This window comes from Anopheles gambiae, chromosome 2, assembly GCF_943734735.2.
Source record: "Anopheles gambiae chromosome 2, idAnoGambNW_F1_1, whole genome shotgun sequence".
Classification (NCBI taxonomy): Eukaryota; Metazoa; Arthropoda; class Insecta; order Diptera; family Culicidae; genus Anopheles; species Anopheles gambiae.
The window spans coordinates 58,383,135-58,404,756 of record NC_064601.1 but is presented as its reverse complement, the minus strand read 5'-3'; the positions used below and the strand labels follow the sequence as shown (position 1 = coordinate 58,404,756).

Sequence of the window (21,622 nt, the reverse complement as noted above, 5' to 3'; positions counted from 1 at the left end):
GTTACCATTTTAATATCTAGATAAAGCTATACTGTAATAATTGAAGCATTCTCTCTTAGTAAAACCAAACCATTTCCTGGAAACGCTCTCGAGAGAGCACTTTTGCCCTCTCGCTCATGTCTATCAAGTATTTTTTATATGGTAGATATTATTATGCTAGTACTCATTGATTCGGTACTGACTGAAGAGCCGTGTGGGTTTATTTTTTATTACAATTCTTTATTGCTAAGATACATAATGTAATATATGCAAGAACGTCAAATTTCTACATCTTATGCATTATGTATGGAACGGTTTTCATTATTTTTGACATACAACAACGGTGAAAATATAATGGAAGGTAATTTCAACTAGAATCAAGAAGAGACAAACATTTTGGATATTTTAGATTTCGTATTTAAAGATCTATTTTTCCAGAACCACGATATAGGGCATCATCCTGGGTATAATTATAAATAAAATGAAAAGTTTTCAAGACCATAATGAATTTTTCATGTTTAACAGTGACCTAGACGTAAGAGATATGACTATGGTGAAATTAAAATTGTTCACAATTTTCTTTAATTTTACTTGGAAATTGGTTGGACTGAAAGTAATGTTCAATAAACAAAAGATGGTTTTCTAGTTATTTTATGTTTTTTGGTTTGATTGATGAGTGGGAAAGGGTACGGTTTCGTTTAATGGCTGCTGATATGGGTATGTGATATTTTGTGGTTTATCTGGCATATGTGAAGTATAATCGTTAACGGTTGTATGCTTAAAATAGATCAGAAATGTATTGAACTAAGCGTTGCTACAGATTTTTCTCGGGGATTCAAAGTTTGGAGGTTTAGACTGTGCGTGATCTAGTGCTTCGGTGGAGAGTTTGTAGAAAACGAGAAATCTCAATCAATTACCATCCAACTCTTTACGTTTTGCGAGAATTAGAGTTTTCTATCACCATAAATTAAAGGATAATTTTTTTTTTATATTTCTTTGTATTTTAACATGAATGCATGAAACAAAACATATATTTTAACATGAATGCATTGAAAAACGTGAGAATGTGGTACAAAATTAAATTTAATTGAGTAATATGTATAAAACACTGGTTCATTTTATCGTCACACATTTTTGTTTATTTAATTAGGCTCGTATTCTCACATCAATGTGCAAGTCAGTTTTGTTCATTGATTCTGATTGTTTTTATCGATTTTCTGTATCGATATTATTATGTACTGTGATTTTCATGAGCAAAACAGCACAATGATAAGATCACTGCTGAAAAGAATGAAAATAGAAAACAAATTTTGATGACATTTTTTTTTATTTCGAAAAATAGAAGTATTTGGTTTATTAATAACATGTAACCAAGTCTCGAAGCTCAAGAAAACACCTAACTTAACGGAGTAGGCTTCTTGCTCGTAGCTCATATTACATTCGACATGGGGCGCCTTTGTTTTATGCCTTGGCACGTCTTGAGTTTATGGTGCTCCAGCGTTGTACATCACGTTGTATTCCATCTCATTAGAGTTTAGTGGCAAAGATTTGTTATCTTTTGTGCTATGCAATCACAATGAAAGAGAGTGTTGTAAATTAAGGTCCTGATGAAATAAGGTTAAACATAGGACGGATAGTTGGTGCTTACTCTACATTAGTACACAGCGTTCACATTTATACGTTATTTCGTTCAGCATGATGCTCGAGATCAGGGATTGGCAATCTTTGCATGTAACGGACCGGATTGAAAAAAAATCATGAACCCTGCTAGCTGGCTTTCAGACAGAATTCATTTGTACTTATACTCTTTGTTAACCATAACTATAACTTTCAAAAAGTGGTTTTTGATTTGTACTGTAATTTAATATAAAGTTTAGCATGTTATTTCAATCTAGCTGTCGTATGTGACTGAAACCGTGAAACACTCAAATACGCCGAAATCAAATCAAATTCATTAGTTTGCTGAGAGAGGTGCAGTTATGAGTGTGCTATGTGTGGAGACGCTGAAGTCACAGAGTGTGTTGTGTTATAACTTATTTCAAGCGCATATAAAGCGTTTTAGTTCACAGTTCCACAAAATTCCAGTACAGTTCAATTTCAGTAAAAAAATATTGATAATCAAAATGAAATTTGCAAATTTTGGAAATACTAGAGGCATATGACAAATCAAAAATAATCTACTACAGCTATTTTTATTTAAATTTTTAAACGTCTAAGATTTAACTTTTGTAACGTAGCTATCATCCCAAAATGAAATAAAAAGATCTTCAAACGGTCTGATTTTACCCACGCGCCCCACATTTCACCCACGCGCCTAATGTGCCGAGCCCTGCTCAAGAATGCTTGCATTTAGTAATTGTTTTTTTTCTTCTCTGTGTTGTCCTCATACTCCATGGTGGTCAATAAATGAGAGTATACGAGCCATATCCATGCTGAAATATAAACTAATAAATAACTTTATTTTTTCTGATTAGCTTACTTCTATTTTTTATGAAAGAATGATTCAAAGGGGTCGTTGGCAGTTATTATAACACAACAACTATCACAAGTATACACCTACTTTGCTTTGTTGTTCTGTTCACCTTAAAGGTATCAGTTTGTTTTCTGCTAAAGATGTTCTGAAAATGGTGGCCATAGTTTAAAAGGCATGGTATTATGTTTTTCCTTGATTAATAACTACAGTGCTCACACAGCCGGTTTTCATACATTATTCATCAAGCTCTGTTCAGCTATGAGATAGATGTTTTAATTCAAAGTGGGTGGATAGTCACGAATGGTTTCATTTATAACAACAGGCTTGAAGCAGAATGTTTTACGCTTGGATTACAAGAAGCAACATATAAAGTTTTTGTTTAAAGTAGTGTAAAATCTCGATAGAAATTATACACTTTTAGAATCATATAGTATTTATTTATTTATTCCTATTAAACATCACAAAGGTGGGCTTTCTATACCTACCAAAGCTACTCAAGGCATTGGCTATATGCAATTGTGGTCATAGAAGGAAAATAGTTTAACATTTTTCTGGGTCCTCTCTTTGGCACACATCACAAATTAGATAATATTCAATGAACAAACATATACATTGATGAACTTAAGTAATAAAAATAACAAACATTTGCAGTTATAATGGCATTATAGATTATATAGATTACAAAGGATGTTTGTATAAAGCTATTTGATATTTTTTCTTAAAGTTTATAATAACAACAAAAAGTCTATTGCTGATGCTGCCATAACCATTAAATACTCAGTTGATAACCATAGCTACTTCAGGCATTTTGTTTGAATAAGTAAACGGGTGTATATAGTACCGTGAGCTTTACGAGCTACAATACGAGGCTAATGGATGCTTGCCTATGTTGAAACTGATCAAAGTTTTATGTGAGCGCTTACTTTTTTCCGTTTTGGTGGTTGTTATTTTTCTGGTATTAGAAAAAGAAAATGCGATCCGCAAGCATCCCATAAAAAAAACTACCTAGATACTTTTGGTAACTTGAGGATGCTAAATAACGTTTACATTAAAAAAGCAGCCAGAAAGGCACTGTTAGGTAAAGCATAGTAAGCTCTGTTTTGATACTAATGAAGAGTATGTTTAAGAAACAACTATATGAATTTATGAGCAGCTTAGATTGTCTTTGTGTAAACCGTATTGTTTTATTGTATGTGTATAGGACAAAACTCGCAAATCGGCAATTGGGAATGCTGGCAATACGGCGATGGAAGCCAAGATGACATTGCCACGCCCCAAATATTACAGATCTCGTGTTGTTATTTGCGTGAACGTGCCAGAGTATCAATGTTTCTCTTTCTTCGTTTTTTACATATTCTTTTGCCAGTGGTGGTCCTCGGCATGTATGTATGCTCCTCTAATTTGCTTTTTATAGAGGTTTTGAGCCTATTTATATATATAGCCTATTATATATGTATGTATATATATATATATATATAAATATACATATACACACATATACACATATATAGCTATATCCATCTATACATATATACATATTTATATTTTTATATTTGTATTTTACTACATTTCAAACTATAATAAATTATCATTGTGGAGATTTCGACCATGGAGATTTCGACTCGAGTAAAAGAAGGGGTGTAAATACAATAGTCATCAATCCAGAGCGATTGAAAATCTGGTTACAGTCTTTTCCAGAGTTACGCGAATTCGAATTACGCGAATTTTTATTTTTCACAGTTCATATGTCAAATCAGTAGAAATTTCTCCGACAATTGTCAAATGGAAAATCAATTACAATTTGTCAAAAAAAATAAAACTACATAAGTAATAAAGTGCATTAAAGCAAACATTTTAATTAAAAAACATTATTTAACAAGAGTATTTTGGCTGCAAAACATAACATGCGACTTACGCGAAATATTAGTGTGATGTGGAATTACATTTCTCATCGCGGTGAAAAACAATGTTTTAATAAAAAAAACATCCGAATTATGTGGTATAACTTCCGAAGCTCTTGGAAAGCCCTGAAAACCCCCTTTTCAAATCCACCAAAATCTCTAAATGTAAAATGGATCCCAAATATTTTTCGCATAGACTATGAAAAATAGTGGCGCAATCTACAAGAACTGCTCATAAGATAGATCAAAACAAATAGCTTGTCATGTAAAGAAACTCCATTTATCCGAGACCGACGAATTTTACCAAGGCTTCGCATTGGACATACTGGGTTTTCCAGGGTTTTCCAGATCACTTTCGAATGTAAACATTGCGATTCACCGCGTGCAAGATGTTTTACATGTGATCCACATCAATCTGATATTTTACTTTCATCATAATAATTTTTAATTTCTTCAACATGTTTTTCAACCCCCCTTAAGCTGGTTTGGGTTTGACAATTCTTTGTTGTGAATTAACCATTTTGTGTTAAAACTAAGGTGCCTAAAAAGACTACAGGTGGGTCTTTAGTTCTGAATTTTGTAGCCATGATGGATAGAGATTTCTATGGAGATTTGAAGATAGGGATTAAGGGTTGCTAAGGACTTTGTATGAGTTACTAAGTAACTATGAACTCCCAAGCTGTCAAATGAAATTTTGTCAACGTACACTGAACGGACCGACCAGTAGTAATTTATAGACCTTGATTAAAACTGAAATTTTATTTTGAAGCAAATAAACCATTTGACAGTTGTTCAAAAATATCTTGTATGCGGTGAATAATTATGTGCACATTTGAAAGTGACTTGGAAAACCCTGGATTAGCCACGTTTCAACGAAACGATTTCTGCATGAAACCTCAGGTCAAAATCACCATTTCCCATGGAAATGGAAAATTGAGCAGAGTTTGGCGAACCTTATTCGTGGAATTATTTTTGGGATTCTTGCTATTGGGAGAGCATTCGTTTAAAGGTTTTTAGTGATTTTCATACAGCAAAAACAAATGTTTATGTGTATCCGTTCATAAAAGTGTAATTTTGTAATCCACTAAAGAATCGTGTCATGGAAATGCAAAACAGTTCGCGAATCTTTTTTGACGGTGGAAGGGGAAATATTCGCCATCAAACAATCATTCCGTGGAGAGTCCTATTGAAACCTTTTGAGGATTTAATTGTGGTGCATGCAGTAGTCTGTATGCATTTTCGGTCATTTTTCCTACGTTTTTTTACAATTATTCTAATTGAATTCTTAATGAATATCACGAAAAGATAGAAGCGTCAAGAATGCAAAACACATATGTTGGTTAATAAATATAAATATAGTGCAATTATCGATTGTAACAAGAGCAGTGCTGAAAATTAGGACGGAATCATGTGCACCTTAAGAGGGTGAAAGCAAAAAGAGAAGAGTCCTGATTATGGTCGTTTTAAAGTAATAACTTACTAATAAAACTATTCCATGCCTCTTTTATGATATGGAAAAGTATAGTTTCACTAGATTTTGTAAAAAAAAATACAATTTCGCCCTGAAAGGTGTTTGGAAGTGAGCTGATGTTTGTAAACATTTTCATCTAACTGTCATCTAACTAACATCTAACTGTCAAAAACTAAAATAAAAATCAATCCATGTCAAGCTATGCATCGTCCTCTATATTATATAGACTTTCGCAAACAATACCAAATAAAAGACAATATCGACATAATACGGTACGAATTTATTGCTTGAACTTCAACTCCCTGGCAACTACTGAATAAGTGATTTTTAGTTGGCACGTCCACACAAATAAATTTGAAGTTTTTCTCGGCAGCCTATGAGATTTTTGTAAATTTTTCAAAAATCGGTGTTTTCACGAAAACGTATGCTTTTTAATTGAACTGTCTGCCAACTATCGAGCGTTCAACTAAAAAGAATGACAATTAAAAAGCGTTCAACTTTTGAATTCTGACTGTACTAACACCAGATACATTTTAAGAAAACAAATTGTTCAATTATCTACACGCATCTTTCCTATACAGTCAAATTTAAAACATATTCACTCGAATTAACATTGAAGAGACGAATGTAGCTCAAACAATCAAACTTTATTTAAGCCAAACAAATAACAAGAATACCAACAGTAAGCATTTATCGAGCAATAAGGTATTCATCGCACTACAAACGGTAAAAATTGTCCGAAGTGGTCGCTAAAATAAACGGCGCACTTAGACCAATGTAAGATGGTGAAATATTTTTTCTAGTTTCAGTCACTTTACACCAGTGATCTCCAACCTGTGATCCATGGCGTTGACAGATGTGGTCCACGATAGAATTCATTTTTGAAAAAGAAAAACCTATTAGTATACATATTGTGCATTATTTACTCTTTATTTTATTTTATTTTATTATTATTTACTATTTACTGTGCATTATTTCAACAGGCATGTTGAAAAATGTTAAAAATACTCAAACTGAAGGAAGGATCAAAACTGATCAAAATTTTAATTTCATCGCTTATTTTTACCTATTGAGCTAACGTTGTGCGTTCATTGAGTTGAGTTTACAAGAGATGATTGTAAAATTGATTGTAAAAAAATAAATTATTTATTGTTGTTGATACAAAACTGATTCTATAGTAGTGTAGTGCTTATGAAACGTTGAAAGTTTTCATACCTGCAGTAAATTTTTTTATTTATTTAGTGATGGAAACATTAATTAATTGAGATTCATGATTATGCAAGCTCTGGAAATTTTGTGACAACGAAATCAAATGGTTATGATGGAGTTAATTTGGCTAATTCATAAAATACAGTCCACATTCAATAGATAAACTTTGCTAGCTTGCCGACTTACAATTTGTGCCTATTAATTATCTAACGAGAAAAAAAATCAACCATGCGTGCGTTTTAGTGTAACTATCGAGCATCTGACAAAAAAACTTGTCAACTGAAAGGTGTTCATCTTTTGAAAAAGACTTTAAACCATCTACAGTGCAAAAGTTTAAAAGATACAATATAAAAATACTGAGATTCATGAACAACATCAAACATTACATAACTTTCAAATATGGAAAAAAGGATGTTTATAGGTTCAAGGCATGGCAAGGTTATTGAACACTTAAATAGCTATAATTTTTAATTACTTCTGAAGTAATAACTTTATGATCTTTGGGAAGTTATTTCACACTGTAATAAATGAGTCAACTTACCGTTGCTTCGGCACACGCGTTGCACTATGAACAGGAAACACAAGACCTTGTATTTCTTTACCTAACCCATTACAGTTATGGTAAAGGCCAATAGTGTTCCAATATTTCACCCTCAATAATGGTTTCACCTTGTTTATGTACCATGTGTTCTTCTGTTAACTCTTTAATATACACCTTTCGGTTTCATTTTGCTTTACTATTGAAAGAAATAATTAACGTAACCGTTAACTTTACATCCTTGATCCTTATCTTTAAGCTTGGGTGAGTGAAGATGTGCGACCTTCATCTTCAGCAGCGTATAGCACCGGATCAAAGAGGAAAAGACGTATTTTTAAATTACAGTGGAACGCTATTCATCCGAGTGCATCGGAACTCGGCATCGCCCGGATACTCGAATAACACGCATAATGGATCCAAGTATATTTTTTATCACAATCTCTTAAAGTTTGTTTTTTTTTTTTTTAATTTTTTATGTTGTTTTGTAAAACCTAGTTAGGTTTTATGAACTTCATATTTGTAATATAATGTTAGAAAAACAGGGTAAATGTACCAGTAGTGGGCAGGTTAGTGCAGTAGTTTCACAAAAACTACTCGTACACTCACAATTTTTATTATTTTGCTTGAAAGTGACGTTATTTTGAACGATAAACTATCGTATTATGTAGCACTTTCATTTGCTGATTTAAATGTACTTTTTGGATATATTCGTGAAAATGTAATAACTGTTTTTGTTCCTATTTTCGGCAGCTTGGTCTTATTTTCGGCAGGCTGTGCTCCTATTTCCGACAACGCAAATACAGGTCAGAAAATGTTTTAATCTTTGCAACTATGTAGACAAAAATGTAGACAAAGCACTTAAATTATTAATTTGGCCCATTTTGGTCATTTTGCTGATCACGCGGTGCTTTTTGAAAAAAATCTAGATTTAATTTCTACAGCGCTACAACCGAGCGCTCCATAGCTGAATGCAAAAACTCCGTTTTGGACACTTCTCCTAAGTGTTTGACAGATTCCCCTATATGCCTGCAAACCTTCATTTCTCCTATATCCGTTGCAAACATCCCCTAACCATTTCAAACAAAGTCTATCAGGTCAGGTGGTCAGGTCAGGTGGTCTCATAGCCTGTTTTTCATAGCAAAAGTTGAACGTCACTTTTTGACAGCATGGGTGAAAACATTTCCCCAAACAAGCTTTCTGACGACTTGCCTAATACACAAACAATCTTAGAATCTTCGTTATTTGCCCTGAAATATCTTAAAAAGCACTCAAAATATTTCTTATTGTAAGCTAAACCAAATCTGAACTAATTAAAATCCATTTTTGGATCAAAATAATGCCGTCGATGAGGACACCAATGTATACTACACATGTGTTGCTAAGAACAAAGCGAACGGTTCCTATGGAAATTCATTTCACCCATTCTATCAAAAGGAGCTTTTTTTGATTCCGAAATTAGTTGTCAATTTGCATGGGACGAGACCACCCGGTCATACACTTTGATTTCAAACATGCCACTGAGTGGATCAAGTAATCCATTATATGACTCGAAACCCTGTGAAATAAATCAATAAACTCGGTGTTCATCTTTCCCTACAATAAAGTGTCCGTCTTTCCCGCTTTAGTGTCAGGATGTTTGAACCACAAGAAAATAATATTTTTTATTGCTTTCATTCTCATTTTTTCGTCAGTTTTTCATTAATGATCACGACAACTCATTCATGAAATAAAACTTCCGGAAATATAAACAATACAAGTTGTAGAGCTTAAGATCCGCTGCATTCAATTTAGATCCACAAGGATGCTCATGATTGAAAATTTATTTTGTTCGTGGATTTAACCAATTTAGCATATATTATGCCAAAAATGTTCTCAAATGTGTTGTTTAACTTTAAGTTAGGTTGCTATTGTTTATTTTTTTTTGAAAATTACCGTTTTGATGCATTTATGAGAAGTTACCATCTTCCCCGCAGTGTCCGTCTTTACATACCTTCCCCTACGCTCGGTAGTCCGTACTTAATTAGTCCTACTCCGTACTCGGTAGTCCTAACAGGCTAGAATAAACTCTACAACCATCGAATCTTTCCTAAAAACCACACTTTCATTGGTTTACTGTTCTGGTTCTCTTAATAATGAAACCTGCCGAACTATTGGCTGACAGCAAATCTGCCGAAAAATTGCAAGGAAATGATGTGAAACTTCATATATGAATAACAAATGAGCATCTTCTTCATTAACACATCAACCGTCGTCGGTCAAGGCCTGCCTTTGTACCCACTAGTGAAGTGAGCTTGGCTTTCAGTGACTTATTATTACCATATCAGGATAGTCAGTCCTACGTATGGGGGCACGATCTATTCGGGGCTTGAACCCATGACGGGCATGTTGTTAAGTCGTACGAGTTGACGACTGTACCACCAGACCGGCCCAACAAATGAGCATATCTCTATTAAAAAAATATGTGTTAGGACGCATTTTCAATGCGATTTTTCTTAATTACACGTTTTTAGTTACCCTGCCGAAAACATGTACACTGCCGAATTCTGGTACAGTTACCCTTTTTGAAATTTTCCATTACTTTTAGCGGTTTTGGTTACGACAATGTGCTCTGATAATGTTTTTTTTTTTTTCAACTTCCCGCTCGCCATCCAACTCCGCCGAAAAATTCGCCATGACACAATCGTTCCGTGGAGAGTTACCCAATGAGCGGCCTACTAAGGATATTCAATATGAAACCTGCAATACATCGTTTGTCAGCTGTCTGTTACGCCCCGAGTTATGCTGTGTGGATCCGTGCGGTAACGCTCTAGATTGCGCTCTCCCCTGTTTCTATTCGTTGCTTGCAAAGTGTATTTAAACCTTGTGGTCTCGTCCCATACAAATTGGCAACTAATTTCGGTCACAGAAAAAGCTCCTTTTGACAGAATGGGTGAAATGAATTTCCATAGGAACGGTTCGCTTATCTTAACAACACATACGTAGTATACTCATCGACAACATTACTACAGGTAGAATTCAATACTTGAACGCTTTTTAATTGGCATGCTTTTTAGTTGAACGCTCGATAGTTGGCTGACAATTCAATTAAAAAGTATTTGTATGGAAAACCCGGTTTTTGAAAATTTCACAAAAATCTTATGGGCTGCCGAGAAAATTTTTAGAACATTTTTGTGTAGAGAAACGTGCCAACTAAAAAGCACATATTCAATAGTTAGAAGGGAATCGAAGTTCAACCAATGAGTTCAGACTGTATTACTGAAATGTATGCAGTATAACGTATAACTGAAAATTAGTATTTTCGAATGTGATACTAATTTTACAATAATTAACCACCTACAATATATTTTTCATTGGCTGTCAAATGGTGTATTTGCTTCATAATGAAATTTAAGTTTTTACACTTGATTTTCAACAAATAACAAAGAACTGTCACACTCAATCCAGCTTGAAAATTGTTGAGTGCTGAAGATCAGGTGGTTTCCCTTTAAATTTGTTTAGCGATATTTTCGATCGTATATGAAAGCAAAAAACATATAATAATAAAAACTCTTGTTATTTTAACGAGAACGACGATTCCACACTGTTGCTGTTTACGAGTACAACGATTGTCAAAGAGCTTTTGCATAAGGAATCAGTTATCAATTTATCTGACATGGCATGACTTGTCCATAAAGCATTTTTATAATTACTGAATTCACGTTATCGAATTTTTCAGCCGTTCAGACTTTTGTATCATCCCCGGAATATATGCAATATTTTTTACGGCGTGGGAAGAAGGGGTCTTCAAGAAGCGATATTAATCCCTTTTTGTTATTTTTTGACTGATCAAAGTTTTGGCCATTTATTGCTGATTGTAAAGTGATTAAAGATTACAATTAGTTTTTAAAGAAGGTATCTTTAATTTTGAACTTTGCTTGGATGATATAATTACAGGAAAACAACAATAATACCTAAAATGTTTATAGATTAAAATGTAATAATTTAAGCGTAATAAAACCGCATTCTCCTGGCCCACGGCACTCGATCATTTACTAATACTAGCGCTTTGCCTTAAAAGTTTGCTGACCGCTGCTATAGAGAAATAAATAGCGTAGTAGCCCAGCATATGACATTTCATACGCTCAAAAGTAAACACCAATTTATAAGCGGTTTTGATTTTTTTTGTCGCAAATTTGAGGAATAATGAATTCTTTAGGAGAGCAAAAATAAAGAACTGTGATTCTCTCTCTTGTGGCTCAATTCGTCTCGATCTTGGTGCACTTCACACACAACGAAAAGGCAGACAGACACAAGGAAGACAGATAAAAAACCTCAGAAAGTACTCTGAAATTATTAAGCTTAAACTTATATCATTTACAATACGCTAAACAGGTTAGTTTGATAGAAAATTGCTTTCCAAAACGAAGTATTTTACATACGAAAACTCATGCACTGAGCGTTTAGTAAGTATTGAATGAAGATTCCATTTGAAAAATCCATTTGAAAAAACGAAGAAATCCATTAGAAAAAAACACACGTCGTAAACAATAGGGATCTAAATAATTGTCCATTGTGAGCAATGGCAATACAGTATGAATCGAGATGTTAAAAATACTTCAGCTCATTTTTTCGTTACTTATGGAGACAAATCTATCAGAATTGACAAAAGTAGCAGCATTGACTGTATTGTATCAATACGTTAAGTATCAATGATTTCACACTTGAAGCCGTAGATCTTGTTTCACATGTCAAAAATGCACTGGATCAAATAAAAAAATAAATAAACAAAAGTGAACTTCGACAATAAGTTTTGCTATAGTTATTCTTCTGTTTGGTAATTTTCGGCTGATTTTACTGTTTTATTGAAGAGACCTGTGATGTAAATTTTTGGAGTGGTGTAATTTTCTATTTAATGCACAATTTGATTAAACTGTATGGCTAATATGCATAATTTCTGTTTAAAAATAGTACGTTTGTTTATTTTTTATAGCAAAAATGGATTATGTCAAAAAACCAACAAAAAAAATCAATTATAGACACTAACAAAAACTCCAACTTCTATTCTTGAACATTTTATGCCCAATTAATGTACTCTTTCCAATACACTGAAATCGACAAAAAAGAACCCTGAAATGGATGTTTTTCTTTCAAATAGTGTCTAGTACAATACGAAACGCGGTTACAATACATGTTTATTGTTGGTTCAAGCCGAAATTCCGCAACATAAGTAAAAAGCATGCACCTACTTCCACCTACTGTCAACGATAAACAAACCACCGTCATATTAGCTAAATTTGAAATGTAAGCATTTTTAGTACAATTTTTAGTATATATTTTATTATTTTACGGATTTTTTCAGCAAATAGATGATAAAAATAAACTCTGAGCTGTTAATTTCCCTATTTTGACGCTATGCAATGTGAAATCTGAATCTAAATGAAATCTAAAGCAACATTCATAGACCACCTCAACGATATGTTTCCGAGCAACAATGTTGCGCGTAACAACAATGTCTAAGCTGCACATGCGGTGTGACAGCCCAGTTTCTGATGAATTTTTGGATGACAGATCAAAGTGTATGTAGATAAAAAAAAGATCAATTTGATAGATCGTGTGAAATTAATTTCCACCCAGTTATTCACGTGCTTTGAAGATTAATGAGGGAGATTTTAAGTTTGTTCGATCAAAAGTTTTCACCCGATCTGGCAAAAATTAATTTTGAATTTGGTTATAAAAAACAGGCTATGAGACCACATGGTCTCCTATTAGCCTCATCCTCAGCCTCATAAAAAAGTATTCGTATTTGCCTCATCCACATCATCAGCACCATATCCTAGAAAGATAAGCCAGATTGAAATAATATTATAATATCTTATTACAAACTAATCTATTTACATCTGCTTCTACTATTGATCGGATTGAAGCTATTCAGCGCAAATTTACTCACTATGCTCTACGCCTTCTTCCCTGGCGCAACCGTTCCAATCTTCCATCGAATGATGCACGATGCCGTCTTCTAGGCCTTGAGCATCTTGCCGTAAGAAGACACAACGCACAGTGCCTTTTTATTTTTTTATCTAGTAATAATAATTGGGTCTAGTAATATTCTGCGGATACCTCAGCTTCGATCCAGTGCTGGTCGGTCCATATGATTCGTATGTCTGCAGAGTTCAATGCTAGCTCCGATGCTTCCGAGTTCAAAGATAGACTTCGACTCCTGCCATGGCCTATGGAGTGTTGTGTATTACTATTACCATCACTCTTGTAAAAAAGCTGTTGCAGTGGAACGTACATGCTTTTTTTCATCTCCAACTAGGCCACTGTGGCCGTTGAATTAAATAAATAAAAAAATAATAACAAAATTGGAATTTTTTCTCAGTTTCCTTTACTAATCAATAAAAGCACAAATGTCGACAATAACATTAACAATAGAAAAATCATAATTTGCACACAGGGTGCTCGAGCACAAATTAAATAACTGCAAGCTAACAAGCTAATTGTAAATGAATTTCAACATCACATATTCCATAAAAATACAACAAATTCAAGTTTGGGGATCTGACAAAGATAATAACATGTATATTTGGATGTGATTGTAGTGAAAATAGTTTTGCTCGTTTCAGGAACAATGTTACATTATTGAATCAAGTTAAACAACAAGTTTAACAGCTATTGGTGCAAATTTTGTGACAAAACAGCGCTGTGAAGTGTTTGGTAAGCTGAACTTCAATTTAAATTTTCACGTACAGGATATAATTTTTTGTATGTGTATGTAATTTGAATATGGTGTCTGATGTAACGGCTTTTCGGTACTGTTCTCACGTGACAATATATATATGAAAATACACTAGTCCTTCGTATAACAAGTTCAATCCGTACGCGTGTCTTACGCGTTTTACGATCAACGTGTTACGTGGAATGCTCTTTTCTATAGATTTTGTATGAAAAGTGAAAAAAAATTAGCGACGACTATTAACGGCAGTTGTAGTCTTTTTTTATATTTCCTATACATGATCAATTCCATTGTTTTGTACAACTAACTTTTTCATAGAGTCAAACCCAAGGAACAAAATCGTTGCTCGTTATACAAGACTTTACTCGTTAAGACAGCTATTTTTTGGGCATTTAGATTTGCTCGTTATGCAAAAACTCGTTAAAAGGAAGAGACCTTATAAATGAGACTCGTTAAAAAGGGTTAATCTGTAGTATCACTGAGGCTCAAGGGCCCCTTGCAAATCAGAGCATACGATCGTTCTAAGTTTTGTGTGCGACGCGTACGTGGTGCGAAGCTATTTTTCTTATTAATCTAGTTACTAGCTTGTAATTATCCCCAACTATCCCGCTTGTTGCAATTATGTTTCAAAGTCCTCTTTCGGAATGTTTTTATTATTTGGTGTTTTTTGCGTTGTTTTCTCGCAAAAAATCACATTTGAGAATTTGTTTATTATATCTAAAGATGTTTGAGAAACTTCAATTGAAACTACTAGCATGACATGTGAAGAAAACACATAAAACAAATATATACAGAAACGTAGTTGAAACTCAGACCATTTCTGTATTTTTCTTGTAATTTAACATAATGGAACATAGCATGTTTTATATTCAACCGTCAATTCCAACATAACAGACAACCTTCGAGTCATGACGAACGGTAAAATTTCCTCCCTCAGCAGTGTTCATTTGATCGTAAAAAGTATCCAAAACTGAAACGAAATAGCTATGGAAAACAACAAATAAAAAGAATCATAGTCGCTTTTACATTTGTACGGCTTGAGGGTATTGAGCGTAGCTAGGGTTTAAAATTGATGGTATGAAGTATGAAGAAAACGACTTGATGCGAGTAGAATATTTGATGAAGCACCGGTTACGGCGAATGCTCCACGAACTTTGATGGTAAAATTCATGGTGATGAAAAAGGAAAATGCATGGAAAAATCTTGACTCTCGTTACACAGTGTACTTTTAAAGAAAAGTAACAAAATTTATGTTTCGACTTCGTATCTCAATATGCCCCATGCATAGATGGTCGATATGAAAGATGTCTAAACCGTTGGTGTCAAGTTAAATGAATCGGAAAATTAGATTTCGTCAGAAGTAGTCTTTTAGCTGAATCATGGAGACAAAACCGTGGGAAATTTTTTTTTTTAATCCACCCGTGACCAAATGAAATTGTCAAAATAATATTAAATAATAATAAATGTTCACTTCACACTAAAACAAAATATATTTAAATCGAACACAGATATTCATTTTATAAAAGTATCTCATAGAGAACCTTATGATTCAGATAGTAAATTGAAATAAAACTTAATTTTGGTCATTTGCCAGTTATTGAACACTTAATGGAACAACTATAACAATAAATTATGTTAGAGGTAGATAAATAAAGGACAATGTCAAGAAATAATTTTTAACTCTAATCGATAAATGCAACGAAAACACATCAATAATAATAATAAAATTACTATTATTGTCTGGTTAATATTCAATTATTCTACTCTCTCCATAAATTAGGACTACTGCTTTCCTATGAAAAGTGTTTAAGACGAATGTGGCACTTTTCTGCATTTCATCACAGATGTAATAGCAATTCTTTAACTTTCAATAAAGGTCATTTTGAATATTTTGTCCAGAATAAAACACACAATGTATAATAATCATGTATTTCAAACATTGCATTCGAAAATTAGTGCGTCACTGTATATAAAAAGTACTACCACAACGGACATAATACACAAAAAAGGAGAAAATAAAACTCAAAGAATTCTAACGGTTGCATTTTGCTCCGATTTACTGGCTGTATTAGCCCCATAATGTTCATAGTTCAGATAATTTGTTGTTAAAATATGAGTAAATCTGCTTACCTATTAGAATATTCATGTATGGTTTGAATCTCTGATTCTAGGAAACAAAACTATGCATTCCTCGTATAAAAATCAACGATGTTTGGATTTTTATCTGTAAGCGGAGTAAAAAGCGAAACTACATCAAAACGTGTCTCAACCGAAAAAGATAGTATTTTGTTAACATTTTTTGTTTCTGTGCATGTATAATTTAAACATTGCGAGGTTTCCGAATAGTATCTCCTGCGCTATTTTTTTTTTTAATTTATGTGAATCTTCATGACTTAATAATAAAATTAACTTTTCACTCCGTTCGTTGTCCAACTGATCACTAACTGATTTTTTGTAGATTTTCAAAAAAAAATGAGCAAATCTAGAATATTTTAGAGCGCTCTTAACTGCTGAAGGTTTTTTCCACCAATAGTGTTTTTTCCAAGGAAATCTAAAAGGTATGTTTTGCCCCAGAACCCCAGAACATATGAACCGAGCAATTCTCATTATTCCAAACATGTCCTATAAAAAATACGAACGAAGCTACAATAGCCGGTTTTGATGGATACCGGATCGCGAAATTCTTTGCTTGTTTTGAAAGTTCTAAAACGAAGATACAAAATATTAGATATTTCTCAGAAGCTTAGTTTGAATCATTGTCTGTTTTGAACCGTTGTCAACAAACAAATGAAGTAAAATATGGAACAAATTGTTGTATACTATAGAACGAAAGATACAATTTAGACGATTCTAGAAACGTATTATTAAGCGATTGCATGTATCTACCTGTATAGTAAAAGTGCAGCACAAATAACTTTCGTCTTGGTATTTGCGATAGTAATGTTGATGAAATGTGAATGGCTACTGCTAACAGACGTGATTATTCTTGCGACATCACGAAAAATTCTAGAGTAAATGTACCCGCATTGGGCAGGTTGGTACGGTAGTTTCACAAAATTTGCTTGTACACTTACAATGTTTATTACTTTTCATGAAAGTGACGTTATTTTGAACGATAAACTATTGTATTATGTTGTGCTATGTTTTATTTCCCGATTGAAATGTATTTTTTGGATATATTCGTGAAAATGCAAACACTGTTTTTGTACCTATTTTCGGCAACTTGGTCCTATTTCCGGCAGGCTGTGCTCCTATTTCCGACAACGCGAATACGGGTCAGAAAATGTTTTAATCTTTGCAAATAAGTGAGAAAAATGTTTATTGATGTTGGTGTTGAACAGCACTGAAATTATCAATTTTATGTTGCCCATTTTGGTCATTACGCTGGCCGTTTTTACATTCTCTTTGATGTGAGTTACAAACAAAGTAGGCATTGAAGAATAGAGACATTACAACGGCTACAGAGTACGACTTCGACTGGTTCACAAAATATTATTTTTCTCTCAAGTTATTCGATTAATCACAGTGAAATTGTTGATATTTGATACTAGAAATGTCGTTTTATGTGTCGACATACGCTTTGTAGTGTTCTGGTCAGGTTTTAAATGATTACTCAGAAAAATCAAAAGTGTGTTATTTTTTAAAGTTTCGGCTGGAGCCCACAGCATTGATCTGTCAATATTTATCATGTACCTATTTTCGGCAGTTTTTAAAGTGAATAATTACTTGTTTTTAGTGATTTTAAAATTCTAAACGGGCTAGAATAAATTGTACAAGCATAGAATCTTTCCTAAAAACCACACTTCCATTGGTTTACTGTTCTGGTTTTCTTAATAATGAAACCTGCCGAACTATTTACTGACAGCAAATCTGCTGAAAAATTGTGAACTCTGTAATGTTTTTTTTTTATATTTTCAAAAAATTGGCAAGGAAATAATGTAATACTTCGTATACGAGTAACAAATGAGTATATCTCTATTTAAAAATATGTGTGGAGACTATTTTCAACGCGTTTTTGCGCAATTACACGTTTTTAGTTATCCTGCCGAAAACAGGTACACCGCCGAATACTGGTACAGTTACCCTAGGCTGTTTTTAGATTAGACCTTTGCAAGCTTTGTCTCTGGTATTAGTCTGGATAAGTGAAAGCTAGATTTAATGAATCGTTGAAAATTCCTAAGTTTGTAGTGTGGATTCTTGCAGTAAATGACATTACCATAGGGTGTAAAAAGTGCTACCATTTTGATAAACCCCGATTCTCATACGGAGCACAACATGAACATGGTTTGTTTCTGAGCAATGAGAGGATTTTACGAGCAATTTACAGTAGGAAGTTTTTACGAGAGTGCGTGAATACTTTGTGCCTAAACACAACCACACTGACGATATTTGCTGAATGTGCCAACAGAAAAGTAACAATCGACTCACCTTACAATACACAAGCCAAACAATTCCATTATTTGGGCAGAGGAGACAGCATCAAAAACATGCGCAATAGTCGTTTACGTCGTATAATGCTATGGAGGTGAACAAAAATGTCAGAAGGGCCCATACATTTATTAGGTTGCCTTCATTATAGGCCTTAATAAAGGCTCTGGCGATAGATGAAATATTAAATAGCAGCTCAATATTACTCACAAAATACAGATAGTTAATTCAAAAGAAATGCGATTTAAGACTGCTTAAAATGTTTAAAAAACACAACTTCAACAGTTCTCTACAACTAAAATTTGATTTAATTGAGAGAGGAGCACCGGTACGATATATTTTTAAAGTTTGAATTTCGAATATTTTGACACATGAATTGTATGTATTGCAGTTTTCAAAAGATGATTTTTATGAAATAGTGTAAGAATTCGATAATTCTAAAAAATGCTAAATCTTATCGAAAAGGGGGGAGGAGGGGGGATGCTGACATTAACTACAATAAACTACCAATAAAAACTAAAAACTACACATAAACGTGTACAAATATTGTCTATACAAATGGTAGAGGTGGTGCAAATTGGACTCCTAAATATATCTTGAAATATGCGGATTATGGCGCGGTTAGGTTATCTTTTCTAAAGATGGCACGCCATCTATCGGTTCAAACGATTTCAAGCAGAACATCCTCGGAAGGAAAGGTTGGAAACGTTGAGTGGTTTATTTAAAATAGATTATCTGATTCTATAATCAGATATTGTCGAACTTATGGTTAGCAAAAGCCATGAAACCTAAATCAATCGCAAGTAAGCAAGCGAAGCCATCACAATGCTTGTGTCTAATTATAGTTCGAATAATATTGGTCATAGTTATGCCAGCATTGTGACATTCACAAATTTCCGGGCTTTTTTGTAGCAGCAACTGGCTTCATTCACCTTTTAAATGGCAAGCGGTATTTTTGCGCTATTCCTGTGATTGGTCTGGTTGGTAGCTGTTCATCGGAGAATAAAAATGAAAAGATGAAGAGGCACATGCGCTGTCCGTTTTATTCAAGTGAAGAAACTCGGGGACTGCTGCGATTGGTCGAGACACTTGTTTGGTATTATTGCTGCTACGGATGCAGGGCGGTATCGGAGGCCATATTGTGTTGAAAAGGCATGTGAATTAGTGTGCGTGTTCTTAAAAAAAATATTCTGCTAGGGTAATGTGAATTTCAAGCATTACAAGATCCGAAAAAAAGATTATGTAAAGTCTTACAGGATTTTGAAGTTTTTTAAAATGGTAAATTGTTTAAGCTTAGAACGTCAACGACAGCTTACAATTATTCGAATTAAAAGAAATATTATCAAGGGCTAGTTATTGAATTTGCTGTGTATTTTGTTACGCAATGTAAATGTTTGTAAAAGTTTTCAATTCCTATATTGTTTTGTAAAAATTTAAATTTATTCAGAACCTCCCTTAGCCCCATGTAAATCTCTCTAGTTGAAAATTTATAACATTGAAAGTGTAGTTTAAGGATATGTTTTGAACACACATTCCTACCCCTGAAACTTTTATTTTCCAAATGGATGAAAAGCTTTCCTGGTTGCACACACACCAGCAGCCAAAAAAAAATCATGCCAGCCATATTTCTTTTTTCAAAGTAGATTTCACAAATACATACACAAGTGACAATTGACACATTGCAATTCTCTCTTGCTTTTGTTCTCTCTCTCTATTTCGCTCTCTCTCGCTCTCTCTTTTTTCTCTTTCTATCTGTTTATATATATATACATATATCTCGCTCTTTCTTTTGCTGAACAGAGCCTATCTTTCTCTTGTGTTTCAAATGATTTGGATTCTCTTTATTGTGCTCTCGCAATCATGTAATCGGACCTTTCACTCTTATCTTGCGCAGTATGTACGGACAGTTTATGTTATTTTTTCTTCTCTAAAAATATGCGGAAAATGAGATCAAGACAAATCATGTAGCATGCGACATGTATTTCCCATTTTCGTAGTTTCATTTCGCTTCTGACTGTGCTATTTTAATCTGAAGATCATGGAACAACATTGCACGATATTGTTGAATGTAAATTTAGGTTTGTTCAATTATAATATAGGTATTTCAATCTTGAATTCAATACGTAAGAATTACCTCGATGGGCCATTCTTACAATATTAAATTAGTTTTTCTTCTACACATCCTAAATTCAATTTAAACTAGATCAGAGTTTTGTAAAGTAGTGAAGATTATGTTACTTTTGTTTGTATTCTAATATTCGAAAATGTCTTGGATACAAACATTCCATGATTAACAAAACCATTTATACATTTTTAAATACATCTAAAATTTTAAAATCCCTAGCATTTTGTAATATTCTTTTAACATTTATCACCATGTTCGTATTACAGATGGCGCGGTCTTGATGAAAATGGATTAAAGGTAGGTGTTCCAATATCCGACGGCACATACATGATCATGAATGAATTCCGACGGCGAAAATTCATTTTTAGTTTGAAACTCCTGAAAATACCCTTTTAGCTATTTAAAAACAAAAACATCTTCCATTTGATTTTTTTGAAAGCATGAAAAGTTGATCAATTAGTAATTTTGATGTACTGATGGTTATGAATATCTTAATTTGTTTTCATATTTTTTAAATGTAACATCAATATTATGAGCTCTAATAAATTAGACATTAGATAACATTGGTTTTGCTCGTTGTTATCAATATATTGTCATGTGAGTTTTTAAGTACTTACTTACTTACTTACTTAGTGTACTACAAACCGCGAACAGTAAAGAAATGTTCGAATATAACGACTATTCAGGAAACTATGTAAATACGATCCACTTATGTTGTGACCTATTTTTTTTACATTTTACAAGTGTCATGAAGGTCAAATTGCAATTTTGTTTTATCTCTTTACC

General features: G+C 33.4%; 1 long non-coding RNA gene across 1 annotated transcript; it reads left to right on the top strand.

The window, feature by feature from the left end:
• Positions 1-20,398: 20,398 nt before the first annotated feature.
• On the top strand, positions 20,399-21,137 carry LOC133392118 (uncharacterized). The gene is made up of 2 exons (XR_009765466.1): positions 20,399-20,789; positions 21,103-21,137. It is a non-coding gene; the product is annotated as an uncharacterized LOC133392118 (long non-coding RNA).
• Positions 21,138-21,622: the final 485 nt, after the last annotated feature.